At 36.3% G+C, this 15,986-nt stretch overlaps 1 long non-coding RNA gene and 1 other non-coding gene across 2 annotated transcripts; both read left to right on the top strand.

Annotated features, from left to right (window-relative positions):
• The first annotated feature begins 9,892 nt into the window (after positions 1 to 9,892).
• On the top strand, positions 9,893 to 12,179 carry LOC123258130. The gene is made up of 2 exons (XR_006507974.1): positions 9,893 to 10,150; positions 10,216 to 12,179. It is a non-coding gene; the product is annotated as an uncharacterized LOC123258130 (long non-coding RNA).
• A 3,319-nt stretch (positions 12,180 to 15,498) lies between these two features.
• Trnan-guu lies at positions 15,499 to 15,570 on the top strand. The gene has a single exon. It is a non-coding gene; the product is annotated as a tRNA-Asn (tRNA).
• Positions 15,571 to 15,986: the final 416 nt, after the last annotated feature.

Below are 15,986 nucleotides of genomic sequence, written 5' to 3'. Positions count from 1 at the left end.
CTTGGCATTTCTCTTGATTTAAAACATGTGCAAAATGTTCCGTTTCTTGCTCGCTACACTTTTCGTCGATTTTCAAATACCTGATTTTTGTCTCACTCTCTTTATCTTTACACACTTTACTTCCAATCACACTAAAGCTTATCGTATCGCCTTTTTTAAGTGCAAATGGTAATGCAACGTCATTTCTCCCAGGCCCAATTGCAAAATCTGCATACTGCTTAGGACAAAAATTAACCTTACTAGGCACTATATCAATCTCTGTTACTCTTATTCTATCTGAGATATTAACACCAGAATCAACCCATTTCTGCTCTGTTGACACTATATCTAGTTTTTCACGCAAACCTGATAAATTTTCTGGCTTAATACAGTGATGTTCCCCGCAGCCTGACAGAAAAAAAAACGGTATTATCAGCAAAAATTTTAGCATAAATCCAACTCATTCAGTGCTTTTGTTAACACTCTCGGAGCTACTAGAACCAGAACCTCGAGATTTACTCTTGTCTCCACCACTCAACTTCTTAGCAGCAGCACCAGCAACTCCAGCAACACCCCCAGCAGCAGCTTTGGCAGCAGATAAAGCTTTGCCCACTATTTGTCCAGGTGTCTGACCTGAGCCAAGTGCTGCTCTATGGTTACCAGCAAGTTCAGCAGCCATGCCAGGAAGAATGTTTAAAAAGTGGTAAAAGAGGAATAATACTAAACACAATTTTAATAATTCTCCGATGAGAGAGCTGCCAAACTCCATGTATGTAAAGTCGAATAGACCAAGTATGCTGCTCTTTTTAAAGCTATAATTTTGCATCATACATGCAAGAGTAGTTTCATTTTTATCACATTCCCCATCTTTCAATTTAAACCACTGTTTTTTCTTACTATATGAGATTTCTGCTTGTTTCTTTTCATATGACTTGTCCGGTTGTTCATTTTTATATGACTCGTCCAGTTCAAAATTTAAATTTTTAAAATAGATTTTATCACATGCTATGAACATAAAGGACAAAAACGCAAAAAGGATAACCGGGTATAAGCTATAGGTAATCAACTCTTTCACCCAGCCTTCAAAATATCCTTTGGTGTGTTGGAATAAAACCATAGGAATGAACAAAGGTGATAAAATGATGATTACACTTAAAGCAACTAGAGATAAAATAAATACATAGCACAGCCACAAAATAACCATCATCATCAGAACGGCCATAAATATACAGACAAGAGCTACTAAAATTTGTCCACCAGCAAAAATAATACCGATTACCGAACCTGCAACTAATAAGACAGGAGCAGCACCAAGCAAGACTGCTAACGTTGCAACACCTCCAGTACCAATTTTGCCACCAATTCCATCTAAAGGGGCACCTGAATAAAATAAAATTCTACAATCAAGCCTATCCCAAGGTGCAAGATAACTGTAAGATACCCTCTTTCCTGCACGAGTATATTCATAATCTGTACCTGCTTTATAATTACATATGCCTTTACTTTCAGATGATGCTTTTAGCACTATCTCTGACAAACCATTTGAGAGACGAGTTAATTCTCCATAATAATGAGACATGGTACTGCCTGTTGTGAAGTAAATCACTAAAGCGAATTTTATGATCAACATATACATTTCTTGAGGCCTCTGAACTCCACCAGACATGGCTTTTATAGAGAACAGTATTAAAGCTAAAACTAAAACAGCAGTTACAGTGTTTTTCAGCCTTTTCTGTGCTACAGATATAAAACTCTCACCATTTGGTGCACCTTTACCTGCAACTAAATTATCTAACGATTCCTTAATGCATTGCACTATCATAGAAGTTACGGGAATAGGAGCTAATGATTTACTCCCTGCCTGGTTATAACAAGCTTCAGAAACATACGAGCTAAAACAGCCAGCATTATCATAACCTACAAAAATTTTCCCCCCTTGTCCGTTGAGTCTTTTTTCTTTAGATCTGATAATAGTTTTATAGTCATCATTATTACCAATAGGAACTTTTTCCTCTCCTGTACCATCTTTATTTTTGAATATCATCACAGATTTTTCACACATAGGAGCAAGTGGGTCAGGTGGCAATTCCGTGCACCCCATATCAACCCCTTGCGGCCAAGGAGTCATTTCGATACCAAGCATTTTCACACTTGCTAACTCCACACACAATCTGCCCATTTTTCTCACTGCTTTGAATGTAGCTCCATGTATGGGTTCGCTCTGTCCTGCTTTGAGAACTCTACATTCCAGACCACCATCAACCTTCGAGGACCATGACCCATCTACGTATCCAGTGTCTTTCTCCCTGACATCAAAGTCTATGTATCCAGGTTTTCCTCTGGAATTAAAGTCTACCTTATTAAAAAGATTACCAAAAGTTAAAGGGTTTCGATGACATACTTCTATATATTCACTGTATTGCACACCATTTTTTGGCCAGTAATAACTCTCTGTACTCTCCTGAACGTTAGAATTTAAGGCTTCTTTTTCTGCTCTTTTCCCGTCATAATCTTTTTTGTTCACGTCTTCCCGAGCTTTATTTTGCAAACAAGAAAAATATTCCTCTTCTGTTTGGTAATTTTCATTGGTGCAGCCACTATAACCTGTGTCTTCTAATTTAAAATTTTTGTATTTTCCATCATGATCACGTGCAACTGGGTGTTTAACAAAACTATGTTCACAAACAACAAGCCCTCCTATCGCTTTCCAGACTCCAACAATTGCAGCTATCATTCCAACAATAACAAGAGCGGTAAACAAACCAGCAGAAGAAACGATCAAAACAATGCCAGTAAATATTGCACCAACAGCAATCGCTATTCCAGCAAGTGCTGCAGCTGTTTTAAACGCTCCACAATCAGGATTAGAGGCACGACTAAAACTGCCAATGGAATTAAATCTGCTAACAAATTCTGTCTTGTCAGTACCACTTACTCCATCTGCAAGCACTGGATATGAGAGTAAAAAGTCTATATTTAGTAAAAATATCGCAATTAATAGCAATGACAGCTTAGTCTTAAACATTTTTTACCTTCTGATAAAATATAGGCAACCATACTTTTGGGTTGTCCCCAACTTCATTTAATATATCGTGTAACAATAGAACACTTTCTGCACGTCCGGATAATACGTTGATTATATCATCCAGGCCTTTTAAGTCTATTCTAGCTACTACAGCATTGACTCCTTGTTTCACCAAAAAGAATCTAGTACTCGGATCTGTGTGCTTAATTAATATATATTCACGTTCAGTTAACATAAAAACATCCCGATAGACACTAGTAGCTTTCAGATTTGGTAAAAAAATCTGTGTCGCTGTTTGTTGTACAAGCGTATCGCTAATAGTACTTTTACTTGCATCCTCAACACTCTGAGTAGCAAAAATCACAAAAGCATTTAGTTTTCTCAGTACCTTCAACCAGTCTTTTATCTTGGGTGCAAAAACTGGATTATCTATTAACGCCCATGCCTCATCAAGAACGATAATAGATGGAGTGCCATCAAGAGATATACTAATCCTATGAAATAAATAAATCAAGACCGGTCCAAGAGCAACAGGATCTTTGAGCAAGCTAGCCATCTCAAAACCAAATACTCTTGCTCGTGAAAAATCTAGCAAATCTTCTTTATTGTCAAATATTGCAGCATGAGAACCATTATCATGCCACATAGATATTGCCCCAGCTAGAGTATCAGGACCTGCAAGCCCTAAAAACGGTACGAGGTTTCTCAAGAATCTGTCTTCTTTTCTTAATTTAAAATTTCCTTCAATTGCATCATTAATTCGTGCAATATCTTCTGAAGTAAATTTATCATTATATACCGAAATTAAAGACTTTATCCACTCCATTAAAAATGTTCTATTATCAGAGGTATCATCAAGTTGTAAAGGATTAAAATTTGTTTTAGTTCTTGGTTCTATTACAGTATAGATACCACTAAGTGCTCTTAAGAAAATCTCTGCACCGCGATCTTTATCAAAAAAGAATATCCTTGGAGAAAACTTCATCGCTTGGGCACACAGGAAATTCATTAAAACAGTTTTACCAGCACCAGTTGGGCCAATTATCATAGTGTGTCCAACATCCCTTATATGAAAGTTGAAAAAAAATGGAGTACCAGATGTCGTGTCAAAAACTGTAACGGCATCTCCCCAGTGGTTATTGAATTTATTACCAGTAGGATAATTATGTTGAGATGCAAATCCAGCCAAATTAAGACTACTTATTGTAGCTTTTCTCACTATATAATCGAAATTACCAGGAATTTGCGCCCAAAATGCTGGTTCAAGGTTAACTCTCTCACGTATAGGGTAAACACCGCAATTAGAAAGCTCTGATTCTACCAACGACAGAGCGTTATCCAATGATTTAGGACTTTTTTCTATACATAAAATAGTCAGGTGATGTTGACCAAACGCAATCTTACCACTCATTGCGTCATCAAGCGCTTGAGAAATTTCTGCTATTTGAGAAATAGCTTTATCTGCAGACTGTATCATTCGATTTTGCTGTATCTGCATTTTTCCAATCGCCATTTGCCTGTTTATAAATTGAAAAGATTGCGTAATTATAAACTCGTAAGGAAGTTGTAAAAACGAATCAAGCATTCCTGCAGAAGTATGATTTCCATATTCTTTGATACTAATTATTCCAGCATATTTACTCTCATTATGAGTCACAACCTGTATCATCTTACGGCCAAAGAATAACCTATGTACTGGTAAGTACCTTGATATTTCAGTTCTTAGCGGAAAAAGCGTATTTGTAACGAAGCCACAATTTACGATTCTAGATAGAAACTCCATTATTTCGCAGAACAAACCATCTGGAGTTTCTTTTACTCCAAGAATTTTAGGCGAATAATTTCTAAGGCTTGTCACTACACGATTTGTCGTTTCCTCTAAATCTTCATACGTGGCACGTATATCACTTTCCCAAGCATGTTTTGAAGTTACATGTCCGAATTTTTTTAGTAGATGTGACAAAAATTCTACTCCTTTTGTGTCCGCTCTACGGATAATCGTAATGTATAGGTCATTAATAAATGATTGCCTTGTTGCGTGTTTTTCTCTCCATTTTAGATTTACGTGATTAGCGAAAAAATTCGGCAAACCTTGACTTGCAAATTCATCAGAAAAAATATTTTTCTTACGTCTGATAGTATGAAAATACAAACTAAATGCCGGAGATGAAATGCTTCTTAGCATCTGATTCCTGATGTTGTTCTGTATGACTAAATCCTCGTCATCGGCAGTTTCAAATGCAAAACCACTTAATTTTATAACCTTAACCAACCAATTTTCTTTTGTCATCAAGGTTGTGCTATTCCAATAGCAAGAATAAGGAATAAATTCAGCAGCGTGAACTTCCCTGTTCAGAGTAGATTTATTCTTTGATTGAATAGCCCTAAACCTCAGCATCACACAACGTTAAGCAATATCATAAGAATTGGCTCCATGGTAAAAACGATTTAAACATTTCGAGCACTTTCCCAATTTTACCATAAATAATTCAATAAACAACGGTTCTTTTGCAGAAGCTATATAACCAAGTCCATGTATACCTGGTAACATTAAGAGAATCACTCTTAAATCATTTGAATTAATGAAAATTAGCATGCAAATCAGGACGTTTAATATTGCAAACATATAACTCACACCAAAGAGCATTGCAGGTCTTGTAAGACCTTTAAATAATTGATCTGTTTGTATACTACCTGTGGACATATCTTTAACCTTCTAATAATAGCTCTAACACTAATACTATATCATTATATTAAAAAGCCATTGAAACTAGTAGCACTTTAAGTTAAGATACATTATTTAATCCCGATAATGACAAGTTGGCCATTTCAAGAAGCAGAAAAAATATTGCAAGAGTTTCCTAATAAAAAAGAAATAATATTTGAAACTGGTTATGGACCCTCTGGTTTACCCCACATAGGAACCTTTGGAGAGGTTTTCCGCACTACAGTTATTGTAAATGCATTAAAAAAAATAGCTCCTGGTATAAAAACCAAAATCATTGCAATTTCAGATGATATGGATGGTTTGCGAAAAATACCAGATAATGTGCCAAATCAAGAGATGCTAAGAGAGCACTTAAATAAACCATTGACTATGATACCTGATCCATTTGGCACTCATCAGAGTTATGGTCATCATATGAATTCATTGTTGTGTAAATTTCTTGATATGTTTGAATTTGAATACGAGTTCAGGAGTGCAACAGAGTGTTATAAATCTGGCGTTTACGATGAAAAACTTTTACTCTTACTGAAAAATTATGATAAAGTGATGGACGTAATGCTTCCATCATTTCGGGAAGAAAGACAGCAGACTTATAGTCCATTCTTGCCAATATGCCCAAAAACTTCTCAAGTTTTACAAGTTCCAGTAATTGAAACAAATACAGAGAAAGGAACAATCACATATGAAGACCCAAACGGGGGAAAAATAGAAGTTCCAGTGACAAAAGGAAAATGTAAACTGCAATGGAAACCTGATTGGGGAATGAGGTGGGCCGCATTTGGAGTAAATTACGAAGCTCACGGAAAAGATTTAACTCCATCTGCTGTGCTTTCAAGTCAAATATGTGAAATACTTGGAGAAAAGCCACCACTTCTGTTTTGCTACGAGCTTTTCCTTGATAAAGAAGGAAAGAAAATATCAAAATCAAAAGGAAATGGCATTTCAATTGAAGAGTGGCTAACTTACGCACCAACAGAGAGCTTAGCATTGTACATTTTTCAGAGTCCTAAAAAAGCTAAACGTTTATATTTTGATGTGATACCAAAATCAACTGATGAATATTTAGAATTTGTAAAGCGTTATCATGAGAACAAAGAAAAGGATATAAATAATCCTGCTTGGCACATTCACCAGGGCAATGTTCCCAGTATAGAAACTTCAGGCATAAATTTCTCACTACTTTTAAACCTAGCAGCAGCTTGTAATGCTGAAAACAAAGAGATCCTATGGGGTTTTATATCCTCTTATGCACCAAACGTTACACCAGAAAATAATAAAATGCTTGATAGACTTTCAGACTTTGCAGTAAAGTATTATCACGATTTTATCAAGCCAACAAAATCATATAAAACTCCAAATGAAAAAGAAAAAGCAGCGTTACTAGATTTGAAGGACACTTTACATTCTCTATCTACAACTGCTACTGCTGAAGAAATTCAATCTCAGGTATTTTCTATTGGAAAAAAATATGATTACACCAACTTACGTGACTGGTTTCAGCTATTATATGAAACGTTACTTGGCCAAAAAACCGGTCCAAGAATGGGATCTTTCATAAAGCTTTACGGAATAGGTAATACGATTTCTCTCATAGAAAGCGCTACTAAATGTATACTTTAGAGTTTACCTCCTTTCATTTGAGCTCTTTAGTTTTAATAAGAATTCCTTGACAAACTCCGCTAGCCCCCTTATCATGAAACTGAAGCTATTGTATTTGCTTTCGCCAATCTGCAGATTAAAAGGTAAGGATTACTTAATGTATCGGCGTCTTATGTTCAATTTTTTGCAGTATATAGATACTGTATGTCTTTACAAAACTTCATCTACATCTAGATTTTTATCTAAATAAGCTGAACGCGCTTATAAAGCGTTACAAGACATCAAAAAATGCCAATACTCGACAGAGATAGTAAAAGACTAGCTAACTCGGGGATTCTTTGTCTTTTTTTCTGCTTAGTAAATTTCTTAAACGTTTGCAGCGTAAGTTAGTTGCAATTAAAAGCAGCTGAATTTCGCTTGTCAAGCGTTTAAAACATAAAAAACGCCAATATTTTAAAGCGGATAATAACCACGGGGCTTCTTTTGCCTTTTTTTTCATTTGGTAAATTTCTTAATGTTTGTGGCTGAACGACAACCGTCATCCCGCTACTTGTTAGCGAGATCTCTTGTTAGCGGCTGAGATACCGCGAATGAATCGCGGTATGACGGTTCGCGGCGGCATGACGATAAGGTTTATACCTTGTCATCCCAGTGCTTGACACTGGGATCCAGCTTTCTTTATAAATTCACCAAAAGTGCTTCATTCTATAACGCAAAACCCATACTCACCAAATCCAATGCATTACTTGCAATTAAGTTTCCTGGATCCCAGTGTCTGGGCACTGGGATGACACCATCATAAAGGAATCAGTGTCAGCTACTTTCATGACACCATTCTTTTTCCTGGATCCAAGTAGTCGAGCTACTTGGATGACAGCTAGCCTGACAACCGTCATCCCGCTACCTGTTAGCGGGATCTATGCTAAGAGATACCGCGAATGAATCGCGGTATGACGGTTTGCAACGGTATGACGGTTCGCGGCGGCATAGTAATTCGTCATCCCGCTGCTTGTTAGCGGGATCTCTTGTTAGCGGCTAAGAGATCCCGCGAATGAATCGCGGTATGACGGTGTAGACGATGGTTAAGTATCCCGCTGCTTGTTAGCGCCGCGGCGGTATGACGGTTCGTGGTGGTATGACGTAGAGTGCTTAGAAGCTGCTATTTTGCTACAAATGGCTGTAATGGCATCATCTATTTTATTGCTATCACAGCCTGTTTGTGCAAGTTCAGCGTTCCCACCACAATTTTTTTCAACTGCTATTGATACTAGTTCTTTTGCACTAATTTTATTAGCTAAGTCTTTACTTACTTTAATAATCAAGACTGTTTTATCTTTTTCTGTTGCCGTGAAAGCTATTATCGTTTTTGGTTTTTGTTGCTGCAAAACAAACTCTCTTATTATATTCGCTGGAATATTGGTAAAAGCATGACTTACAAAATTTATTCCATTTATTTCAGTGCTTTTTATGCTCTCTGCGCTTATAAGTTTTTTATATAAATTTTTTATTTTAGCTTCAGATTCTTTGCGCTCTTGATTTAAAATATTTAATCGGTTTATTATTTCACTCACTGGCGCTTTTACGAATTCTGCAACTTTTTTTAAGTTAATTTCATTATCACGTACATAATTGATTGCTTCTTGACCAGTTAAAGCTTCAATTCTTCTCACTCCAAAAGCAACAGAACTTTCTGTTACTATCTTAAATAAACCGATTTCTCCAGTATGTTCAACGTGTGTGCCACCACACAGTTCCCTTGAATCTCCAATCTTCACTACTCTTACTTGGTTGCCATATTTTTCACCGAATAACGCCATAGCTCCTTCGTCTATTGCCTGATTCATGCTCTGAATTTTTGTAGACGTAGAAAGGTTTTCTCTGATTAGAGAGTTTACCATATCTTCTACTAAGAATAGCTGATCCTGAGTAACTTGAGTGTTATGACTAAAGTCAAATCGTAACTTATCCGGTGCAACTAGGGAACCTTTTTGAGTGACATGATCACCCAAGATTTTTCTCAATACAAAGTGCAAAAGGTGTGTAGCTGAATGATTTCTTCTTAAGGTTTGCCTTCTTTCCTTGTCAATGCTTGCTGCAACTGTGTTACCTTTACAAATTGAACCGAACTTAACTATGCATCTGTGCAAATATAGGTCATTAACCTTATTGGTATTCTCGACTATAATAATACTTCTATCAGATTTGATCAGACTGCCAGTATCTCCCACTTGTCCACCTGACTCGCCATAAAAAGGTGTTTTATCAAGTATAATGGTTATCTTTTCTCCCTCCTTTGCAGAATCAATTACTTCATTTTTAGAGGAAACTATAGCTAGTATTTTCGCATCATTTACTTCATTGAACTCATAACCAACAAATTTTGTTTTGCCAAATTTATCGATCAAATCAAACCATACTTGCTCAACAGATTTTTCACCAGATCCAGCCCATTTAGCACGTGCTCTCTCTTTTTGTTCTCCCATTGCATCATCAAAACCCTTCTGGTCAAAATTTATTTTTTTCTCTTTTAAAATATCAAGTGTAATATCCAAAGGAAATCCGTAGGTGTCATATAGCTTAAACGCTGATTCTCCAGGCAAAGTATCGCCCGATTTTAAATCTGCAGTGAATTTTTCCAATAGACTAATGCCTTTCATCAAAGTGTCTTTAAAGTTTTCTTCCTCTGATTTTAACGTCGTTTCTATTAAGCTTTTAGCTCTGATCAATTCAGGATAAATATCCCCCATATAAGCCGAACTCGTGCTATCTATCAGCACCGGAAAAACGCGATGGAGTAGGGAATCATTATATCCAAGCAGGTGGATATAACGCGCGGCTCTCCTAATTAATCTGCGTAATACGTAATTCCTGCCTTCATTTCCAGGGAGCACCCCCTCTGCGATGAGAAATGCAGCCGCGCGAAGATGATCTGCTATGATCTTATGCGCTATTTTATTTTCCGTTCTTCCACAGTACTCTTGTGATTTACTTATCAGAGCAGAAAATAGATCAATATCATAGTTATCATGGACGTTTTGCATAACAGCCGCTATTCTTTCAAGGCCCATTCCAGTATCGATGCATTTTTTTGGCAATTTGTGTAAATTACCTTCTTCATCTTTGTTAAACTCCATGAATACCAGATTCCAGATTTCAACAATTCTATCGCCCTCTTGTAAATTAGGACTCCCATGGTCATAAAAAATTTCAGAACATGGACCGCACGGACCAGTATTTCCCATACTCCAAAAGTTATCATCCGTTGTAATTCTTATGATTTTATCACTTGAAAAGCCACTTATCTTACGCCAAATCTCGTACGCCTCATCATCAGTATGGTAGACGGTTATGGATAGTCTGTTTTTATCAAGAGATAACTCTTTAGTGATAAATTCCCACGCAAATTCTATCGCAGTTTCCTTAAAGTAATCACCGAAGCTAAAATTTCCGAGCATTTCAAAAAATGTGTGATGCCGAGTTGTATAGCCAACATTTTCAAGATCATTGTGTTTACCGCCTGCTCTTAGGCACTTTTGACTTGAGACAGCACGTTTCATTTCAGTTTTTTGAGCACCAGTAAAAATATTTTTAAACTGCACCATACCAGCATTTGTGAACATGAGCGTTGGGTCATGTTCTGGAATCAAAGGAGAAGAAGAAACCTGCTCGTGGTCATTATTTACAAAAAATTTTATAAATCTTTCTCTGATTTCGTTTAGCTTCATCGTTTTTATTGAGGTTATCTATAAATAATAAGTTGTAATGGAAATAAAATCAATACCACTCTCTAGATCTCAGAACTTCTAGTGACATGCACCTTGTGGTAAGAAAAAATCAATATATTCACGATAAATTTACCTCATATCTGTGTTTTATATGTGGAAATTGGAATGGAAATTTATGTAGGCAAAGAAAAAAGAATAGCAAATGTGGTGACTCAACACTGGAATGACATAAAAGGATCAGACAGAGATTGGCCAGAAAGGCATGAAATAGACACTGCAGAAATAATGGAGTCATGGCAGCATTGTTTTATCATTGAAGTCAAAGATCAAGGTTATATTTGCGAAAATGCAGGAGAAAAGGCCGTTGAATTCTATGGTTTTGAGAAAAAGACGCGCATTGATAATAAGTATGCAATTGATGCACCATTTCTGCGACTATATAAAATAGATGCAGTCATTGATAAACTTGATACTGTAATAGAGAGTAAATGCCCAATCAATGAAGAGGAAGAAAGTGAAAGTGTTAAAATGAGGCAAGTATTGTTGCCACTTGGGAATAAAGAAGGTATAACACACATATTGGGCGTAATTACTTTTAAACTCCTTTAATATACAATTTTAATTTGATTCTTTAATAAAATTATTTATACTAATGCTTAATTACTATTAAAGAACTCAATAGTAGTGCTTGTAAATTTATTTGGAATATGAAGAAAATAAAATTAAAAACCAAATCTTCTGTGAAAAAGCGCTTTCACCTTACAGCTAAGGGTAAAGTTATTTCTACTCAGTCAGGCAAAAGGCATGGCATGGTAAAGAGAAGTAAATCTAATATTCGTAATCAGCGCGGTACAACGATTCTTGGTAAATCTGACTCGCGTATAGTTAAGCTTCATATGCCTTACGGTATTTAACAAAATGGAGGTAAAATAAAATGGCTCGGGTAAAACGTGGAGTCACTACTCACGCTCGCCATAAAAAAATATTGAAACTGGCAAAGGGTTATAGAGGGCGCGCAAAAAGTTGTTATAGAATTGCATTACAAAGAGTTGAAAAAGCACTGCAATATGCTTATAGAGACAGAAGAACCCGTAAACGTGATTTCCGTAGCTTATGGATAATACGTATTAATGCAGCAGCAAGAGAGCATGGGCTTACCTATGGTAGGTTTATGCATGGTCTTACACTTGCCGGCATTGATTTAAATAGAAAAATTCTTGCTGAGATGGCAGTTAATTATAAGGATGATTTTGCCAAATTAGTAGAAACTGTAAGTGGTAAATTAGCGGAGAATTCTTAAAGCAAAAACACCATGAGAATTATTTTCATGGGATCACCAGGATTTGCTGTTAATTCTCTGAGCTTGTTACTGAAATCAAAGAGCGAAGTGGTGGCAGTATACACCAAGGCTCCAAAACCTTCGGGGCGTGGACAGAAGCCAATGAAATCTCCAGTACATGTTATCGCTGAAGAAAGTAACATAGAGGTATGTACTCCTATCTCTCTAAAGTTCTCGGCAGAGCAAGAAAAATTTAGAAATTTCAAGCCAGACGTTGCGGTTGTTGCCGCGTATGGATTGATACTTCCAAGAGAAATTTTGAATATTCCAAAATATGGTTGTATTAATATTCATCCTTCATTACTACCGAGGTGGCGCGGTGCAGCTCCGATACAGCACACAATTTTAGCAGGAGATCAAGAAACCGGGGTTAGCATTATGCAACTGGATGAAGGATTAGATTCTGGCCCTATTTTAAAACAGGAAAAATTTCTTATCGAAAAGAACGATAACTACAAGACATTGCATGATAAATTATCTAAGCTAGGCAGTGATTTACTGCTGAAAGTGCTAAACGAAATTGAAAAACAGCTTCCCTTAAAACAGAACGATAACGATGCATGTTACGCTGACAAAGTGGAAGACTATAAAATTTATGCAAGTGATGCCTGTGAAGTTGCTTATAGAAAGGTTAAAGCGTTTTACCCAAAAGCGTTTATCAAGATAGAGAATAAACGTATCAGGATACTTGATGCTGACTTTGAAGCTCTCGCTTCAGAACAAGGTAAGATTGTTAACGATAATATGCACATAAGTTTAAAAGGTGGCACTTTAATTCCTAAAGTTGTACAAATGGAAGGGAGAAATCCTTGCAGTATTGAAGATTTTATTCGTGGCTTGAAATCAAGCATGGTAAAAAAATTTATAGAATAGGCTGCTTTAAATTAGTGTAGAAATGTAATAGCTAAATTTCCTTTTCTTAGATATAATCTTAAAAAACTTTCCATATAAAAATGAAAATAAAAAGAGCTTTAATATCAGTATACGATAAAACGAATATAATTGATCTTGCATCGTTTTTAACGCAGCAACAAATAGAAACTCTTTCAACGGGAAATACTTATAAAACGCTATCTAGTGCAGGAATAAAAACACAAGAGGTCTCAGATTACACACAATTTCCAGAGATACTTGGTGGTAGAGTAAAAACTTTACACCCTAAAATTCATGGAGGAATACTTTGCAATAGAGAAAAACACAAAACGGAAATACAAAATCTAGGTATTAAGCCAATAGACCTGCTTATAACTAACCTATACCCATTTTGGGAGACAGTAAATAGCGGCTCAAATGAAGAGCAAATTATAGAACAAATTGATATCGGCGGAGTGGCGTTAATTAGAGCTGCAGCAAAAAACTTTCGTTTTACTTCAGTTATTTCTAGCATTCAAGACTACGAAGCACTAAAAGCTGAGATGATAAAAAATAACAATAAAACAACATTGGAATATAGAAAACACTTAGCAACCAAAGCATTTGCTCTCACTGCACACTACGATTCTAATATTCACAGTTGGTTTTTATCCCAGAGTAAAAATAATGAGTTGCCAGAGTTTTTTGCTCTATACGGGCATAAAGTACAAGAACTCAGGTATGGTGAAAATCCCCATCAAAAAGCTGCATTTTATAGTAATCAATTTACCAAATATCCGTTGGAAAAAATACATGGAAAAGAGTTGAGTTATAATAATATAGTAGATATAGAATCCGCACTTAACATAACTTCTGAATTCGAAGAACCTGCAGCAGTGATAATCAAGCATAATAACCCATGTGGCGCTGCTATTGGTAATAATGCTTTGGAGGCATATGAAAAAGCTCTATCGTGCGATGAAGTAAGCAGTTTTGGTGGTATAGTTGCCTTAAACCGGGAAATAGATTTAAAGCTAGCGGAAAAATTAAACGAGATATTTTTAGAAGTTGTGATAGCACCATCAGTAAACAATGAGGCACTAAAAATTTTGCAAAGAAAGAAAAATTTAAGAGTGATTATTCATAAATCTTTTCAACAAAATGTGAAATACCAAACTAAAAATGTTATTGGTGGGTTTTTGGTGCAAGAAAATAATGATCACAAGATAAAAGCAGAACAAGTAACAGAATGCACTACAACAAAAAAAGGAAAGGAAGATCTTATTTTTGCCTGGAAAATATGTAAGCATGTGAAATCCAACGCAATAGTTATAGCAAAAGATGGTTGTGCTATTGGCATCGGCGCAGGGCAAACAAGCAGAATAGATAGTGTGAACATTGCAGTGAAAAAAGCAGGTGAAAAATGTAAAGGTGCAGTGCTTGCTTCAGATGCATTTTTTCCATTCCCAGATAGCATAGTAGAAAGTGCAAAACATGGAATTACAGCTATAATTCAGCCCGGCGGCTCGCTGAAAGATCAAGATGTGATAAAAGCTGCAAATGAAAATAAAATTGCTATGTTTTTCACTGGCGTTCGCAGTTTTTTCCATTAGGCTTTGTGTCTTATCGTCATACTGCCGCGAACCGTCACGGTATCTCTTGGCCGCTAACAAGCAGCGGAATGACGGCTGTCGCTTAGCCATAAACATTAAGAAATTTACCAAACGAAAAAAAAGGCAAAAGAAGCCCCGTGGTTATTATCCGCTTTAAAATATTGGCGTTTTTTATGTTTTAAACGCTTGATAAGCGAGATTCAGCTGCTTTTAATTGCAACTAATCTACGCTGCAAATGTTTAAGAAATTTACTAAGCAGAAAAAAAGACAAAGAATCCCCGAGTTAGCTAGTCTTTTACTATCTCTGTCGAGTATTGGCATTTTTTGATGTCTTGTAACGCTTTATAAGCGCGTTCAGCTTATTTAGATAAAAATCTAGATGTAGATGAAGTTTTGTAAAGACATACAGTATCTATATACTGCAAAAAATTGAACATAAGACGCCGATACATTAAGTAATCCTTACCTTTTAATCTGCAGATTGGCGAAAGCAAATACAATAGCTTCAGTTTCATGATAAGGGCGCTGGCGGAGTTTGTCAAGTAAGTTTTTTCGTTTCTGTGACCAGTTGGACTTAAAGTCTACACAAAAAACGTTTACAACCAACGTTCAACATGGTAAATTAAAAACGGTTTATTCCTCGGTAGCTCAGTGGTAGAGCAGTTGGCTGTTAACCAATTGGTCGCTGGTTCGAATCCGGCCCGGGGAGCTCTTCTCTGTTGAATTTTAGTGTTGATTTTATATGGGCATTAAATCAGTCGTTTTATGTATACTAGATGGTTGGGGAAATGGAGTAGAAAACAGTAAATACAATGCTATTAGCAACGCAAATCCACCCTGTTGGCAATATATTAGCTCTAATTATCCAAAATGCAGTTTATCCGCCTGTGGAACTGATGTGGGGTTACCTGGTGGTCAAATAGGTAACTCAGAAGTTGGCCATATGAATATTGGCAGTGGTAGAGTGGTAATACAAAGCCTTCAGCGCATTAATCAAGAGATTGGAACAATAGAAAACAATGTAAATCTACAAAGTTTTATTAGTAATCTAAAAAGTAAGAACGGAGTATGCCATATAATGGGATTAGTGTCAGATGGCGGTGTTCATTCGCATCAAAAGCATAT

This window comes from Drosophila ananassae (genome assembly GCF_017639315.1).
Source record: "Drosophila ananassae strain 14024-0371.13 chromosome 4 unlocalized genomic scaffold, ASM1763931v2 tig00000245, whole genome shotgun sequence".
In the NCBI taxonomy this organism is placed as follows: Eukaryota; Metazoa; Arthropoda; class Insecta; order Diptera; family Drosophilidae; genus Drosophila; species Drosophila ananassae.
The sequence above is the reverse complement of the archived record's forward strand: the minus strand, read 5'-3'. Positions and strand labels throughout refer to the sequence as shown.